The sequence below is a fragment of the Tupaia chinensis genome, unplaced genomic scaffold (genome assembly GCF_000334495.1).
Source record: "Tupaia chinensis unplaced genomic scaffold, TupChi_1.0 Scaffold149658_1, whole genome shotgun sequence".
NCBI lineage: Eukaryota > Metazoa > Chordata > Mammalia > Scandentia > Tupaiidae > Tupaia > Tupaia belangeri.
This window is the reverse complement of record NW_006209503.1, coordinates 496,023-501,456: the sequence shown is the minus strand read 5'-3', so window position 1 is coordinate 501,456 and position 5,434 is coordinate 496,023. Positions and strand designations below refer to the sequence as shown.

The 5,434-nt window shown below is 42.2% G+C and overlaps 1 protein-coding gene and 1 pseudogene across 5 annotated transcripts in view; one reads left to right on the top strand and one right to left on the bottom strand.

Annotated features, from left to right (window-relative positions):
• LOC102476785 (E3 ubiquitin-protein ligase Mdm2-like) overlaps positions 1-2,928 on the bottom strand; it is a 13,033-nt pseudogene extending 10,105 nt beyond the window's left edge.
• ATP13A3 (ATPase 13A3) overlaps positions 1-5,434 on the top strand; it is a 102,383-nt gene that overhangs the window by 9,345 nt on the left and 87,604 nt on the right. The window lies entirely within an intron of this gene.

Here is a 5,434-nt window from a genome sequence, read left to right as displayed (position 1 = left end):
AGTAAAGAGGTAAGTAAAAAAAATTTTTTTTTTTTTTTTTTTTAGCAAAATTTTTGCTTTAGAGTGTGTGTGCTCTCCAGAGGGACAGAAAACCAGAAATCACTCTCCCCTTTATTTTGTTCTCAGAATTTTGAGCACACATGCACTGTACCCAGCATGAGTTTCAAGCTGCCAGGTCCAGGACTCAATCTGTGGTTGGCCTAGTGTTGTAGTCTAACCATTACAACATCTGATGACCTGAATCACTTTTTTTTGTGTGAGAACTTTGCCTAAATTCTCACTTAAAGTAAACATTTTGTGTAATCAAAATTACCCTTCTGAAAGTCTCGTAGGGCTGGCCTTGCAGACCAGTGGTTAAGGGAGCCAGATCCCACTTGGTTGACTGGAGTTCAAATGCTGGCCCTGGCTGCTTGTAAAACATGCAGGGTGCAGGTACATGCTCAAAATTCTAACAGCATGGAGAAATGGAGAAGGGATCGTGGTGTGACTATATCCCCTGATGGTGTACTTTCTCCCTTTCTGTGTTTCTCAGTCTCTCTGGTGAACTCACATGCCCTCTGGCAGTTTAACAAAAAAAGAAAGAAAAAAGAAGTCCTTAAGCATCAGTTTGGAAACTTGAGATGCTAGCTTTCAGTTTCAATGGTCAGTTTTCCCACTAGCTTTCCAAAAGTTAATTTTTTCAGTGAGTGGAATCCTAAGCAGCTATACTTTTGACTAGTGAATAGGACTTTAGATTGATGAACCGATTGTTTTCTCCAGTTTATGCTCATTCTGGAGCATGGATGTAAAGGCAAGTATCCTACTATTATTATTTAAATGATTTTTCTCCCCATGTTTTTCCCTCAGAATAGGAAGTTGAATCGGTTTAAGTGCATATATGATGTGGGCTACCCTGTGGTGTTAAAGCAGCTGGATCCCTCATGGCCAACTGCTCGGCTCGAGTTCTGGACCTGGTAACTTGAAAAATAAGACAGTCACGGGAACCAGCAGATGATGTAATGGTTATGTGACTGTGCTACCACATAGTTGACTGAGGTTTGAGTCCTGGACCCAGAGGCTTAAAACTCATGCCAGGGGTGTGTGCCCCAAATCCCAAGAGGATAATGGAGGAGACAAGATTGTGGTGTCTCCAGCCCTCCCTGGGGGATGATTTCTCGCTTTCTGTCTCACTGTCTCTGGTGAGTGCATATGCCCTGTAGCAAAAATCTCTCTCAAAAAAAATAAAGAAAAAAAAGAAAAGAAAAACAAGGCAGTTGTGTATGTGTGTGTACCCCAAATCTTTTTTTTTTTTGGAGAGATTTTCACTGTAGGGCGCGTGCGCTCGCCAGACAGACAGAGAGAGACATAGAGACAGAAAGCGAGAAATCACCCCCCAGGGGGGGTGGCCACGCCGCAATCCCTTCTCCTCCATTCTCCTCTCGGGATCTTGGGCACGCACGCACACGCGCCCGGCGTGAGTTTTAAGCCACCAGGTCCGGGACACGAACCGCGGTTGACTACGTGGAAGTCCAGCGACATAGCCATTACGCTAACTGCTGGTTCCCTGTACCCCAAATCTTGAGAGGAGAATGGAGAAGAAGGGATTCTGGTGTGATTATCCTCCCTAGGGGAGCTTTCTCATGTTCTGTCTCTTTGCCCCTCTATTTCTGGCTAGCTCATATGTCCTATAGCAAATTAAAAAAAAAATCATATATAATGTGACAACACAGTGTGAATAATGGAGAAAGGAAATTAATGAGATGTTTATGAAGATCTGCTATTTCCCTAAGATCATACCAAAGAATTTAGCGTAATTAAAAGACTGAGTAATAAAGTTGGGAATGTTGGAACACTGTTGGTACTTCATGGGTTGAAACTCAACTACTTGAATGTTATCATCATTTTCTTCCACATGTGACTGAAATCATTTACTGCTGTTTTTTTTATAGGCAGGAACATCAAACTCTTCTGTTCCTGTTGGGTTTTCTGGTTTGGCTTTTTCAGAGATTTCCCCATTATCCTTCTCTTTATCTTCAGGAAGCCAATTCTCACGAAGAGTGCGACATGCATTGTGATGTGGTGGAAGGGGAGGATTCATCTCATTGCATGAAGTACACTTCCAGTAGTCAGCTAAGGAAATCTCAGGGTTGTCCTCAAATGAATCTGTATCACTCTCCCCTGCCTGATACACAGTAACTCGATGGACCTCATCACCTTCACCTGAGAGTTCTTGTCCTTCACTAAGGCTACAATCTTCTGAATCGAGAGATTCAGCTTCACATTCTACACTACATTAATCTGAAACTGAATCCTGATCCAACCAGTCTCCTGAATGTTCACTTACATCAGCTTCTAGATCTGGTTCTGAGTAAGTCTCTCTAGATTCACTGCTGCTGCTTTTGCAACACAACTCCCTTACTACACACAAAGCCAGGCTTTCATTAGAGGAGAGGAAATACCACCAGATCTATGGCGTTTTCTTGTTCACCAGATAACTTCTCTAAATTTTCCCTGTCTCACTGATTGTTCTCCTAGGTGAGTTAGATGGTCTAGAAATGAATTTGAAGGTGAGAGTTTCTCTGCCTGCACCTCTTGCACAGGGTCCTTTTGTTCTCTCCCACCTTCAAGGTGACACTTGTTCTCATTCACAGATCAGCCTGAGTCTGAAGATTCTCACTTATTGACTACTTCCAAGTTTCTTTAAATCATTATCTATTTTGTCCTGTGCTCTTTCACTACAAACAAATTTCCTAGAAGGTGATTTGGAACAATATACAAAATGTTGCTTCTCATTATATAATCATTTAGTCATATACTGGCCAAGATAATATATAACCTTTTTCTTGGCTTTTGTGCACCAATAGACTTTAATACCTTCAGAAGCAGTGGTGTTGGTCTAACCAGGGTCTACTGTTCTGAAGCTGGAATCTGAGGTGCCTCCAGCACCATCACTAGACATAGACATTGGTATTACACAATTGCCACTTGCCTCCAGGCTGATAGCTGCTCCTCACCATGCAGAGCCTTTTGTGCTTACAGTTCTGGGGGTGAGGGGGTTTATGCCAGTGCTCCAGTTGCCTTCATAAGGTGTGGCAGCCAGTTACCCTGGACTTTGGTGACCATTCCACTGCAAGGCCCAGGCCTTTGGCACTTGAATACACTAGTCCAGATGGGAAGGTGGCTGCTAGCAGCAAAAGTAGCTGGGTCTTGGTTAGAATGATCAGGGCTGCCCTCTGGGCTTGACTTCTTGCTCCATCATCCTTCCAGCCACACAGGGCTGCCTCAGTCTCACGGCAGCCCAGCTCGCCCAGGCCCCATGGTGTGTGCCCCCGTCTGCCTCAGGCAGCACCCAATTGATTGTTTTTTTTGAGAGTTTTTTGTTTTGTTTTGTTTTTGCTATAGGGCACATGTGTTCGCCAGAAAGACAGAAACAGACAGAAAGTGAAAAATCACCCCCAAGGCAGATGGCCATGCCACAGTCCCTTCTCCTCCATTCTCCTCTCGGGATCTTGGGCATGTATGCACACGCACCCAATGCAGGTTTAAGCCACCCGGTCTGGGACTTGAACTGTGGTCGATTACATGGGAGTTCAGCAACATAGCCTTTACGCTAACTGCTGGTCCCCCAATTGATTTTTGTAAGCATGAGTTACCAATTCCTTGTACACTGAAAATTTTTCACCCATCTCTAGAATATGTCTCAATTTCTTAAGCCAAGCAGTTTTCTTTTTATTTATTTATTTTTTTTTGCTATAGGGTGCAAATGCTCACCAGACAGAGAGAGAAATCATTCCCGTGGGAGAATAGCCATATCACAGTCTCTTCTCCTCTATTCACCTCCCAGGGTTGTGGGCATGCATGTTTTTCAAGCTACTGTTGGGTCCAGGACTTGAAAAACATAGTTGGCCATGTGGGATCTTGCACCTTAACCACCACACACCACCACAAGCTGCTGGTGTATTTTTCAAGTTGTCAGGTTCAGGATTCAGACTGTGCTATCACTGTGTAAGATCCAGCCACCTTCACCACCACTCCATGGACTTGTCCTTCAGCCAGTTTAAGTGACTTATATTTCTGGTATTTTCTAAGATCTGTCACCTTAGTATGTTTGCATATGGTAATTCTTCTCCCTGGATTCCATCCTTATATTTTTTTCCTAATACCATCTTTTGCTTGTTTGCTCGATGAACTTCACATCCTTCAGATCTTAGATTAAGTTACAGTTCTCCGAAGTCTTTTCTGTTCTTAGCCCTCCTCTACTCTTTCTCCCTGTTCCTCTCTCTGTCCCATTGCTCAGCCTTACTGTTTGATAAATGTTTAAGAAAAAGAAGTAGTTTATCTAAAGAGCACATTGCTGTGGTAGCGTTATATAGGCTTATATGAGCTCACTAAGGGACCTGGGAAAGAGAGGAGTAGGAGAGCTGGAAGAGGGAAATAGAGATGAGATGCCAAAGACAAAACTTAACTTCATTATACAGTTTTACTCAGAAAGAGGAGGAGGGTTCTACATTGTCCTTACCCTAGGCCTGCCCTGTCTCATTCATTTGTCACACTACTAAGTGTTGACCTGGTTCCCAACCTTTAGATTTTTAGTCTGTAAGTTCAGTATCTTTGGACAAGTGCTCTGAGACATGCAGATATGGGGGCAAAGATTGGAGAGTCCTTTGCTCAGAGGTGAGACAGTCAAAGTCTAGACTCTAGAAGGAGGAGTAGGAGGTCTTCGATCAGACAAGTAGAGAAGGGCATTTTTGGCTGGAAGAATACATGAAGGAATATAGTCAGGAGATAGTAGGACTCTTTGAGGAGCTAAAAATTGTGTTCTTTGCAAATGAGATGTAAGTTTTATAAGGGGTGAATGATAGCCATTAATGAATGGTGGGTGATGTTGACAACTAGGAAGGATCAGATTCTGCAGAATCCTTCATGTCTTAGGATTGGTTTTGCCTTTGTCCTTATAGCCCAAGTGAGCCTCCTTTCTACCCTAGTTCATTGTGGTAGGGAAATATGTAGTCCTGTGTTATTAGAAGACTTCCAGATTTTGCTAGTGTGAAGCCTGCTTAACTTTGTTTAACGCAGTATTTCTTTACTGTTTGTGGACAGGGATATCTTAAAAAAAAATCTTAAATTTTAGAGCTACTCTTCTTCCAGTTTGGGAAATGTTGCTACAGATAACAGGAAACTATTGCTTTTTTATTTATTTATTTTTTTTAAGAACAAAATATTTATTTAGGCCATCAACTAGGATCATAATAAATAATGCAATATACTAATAACAGATGTTCTCATGCATTTATCACATTTATAAATATACAGAAAGTTGGCTTACAGGACTGTTGGAACAAATTTGGAAAAGTGTGTTTGGCAACAGTTAACAGTGTTAAGACTATCAAACAGATTCTCGTTTCTGTCATTTTAAAAAATAAATCCCCTGTTCATCTGTGAGTAAATGGTAATG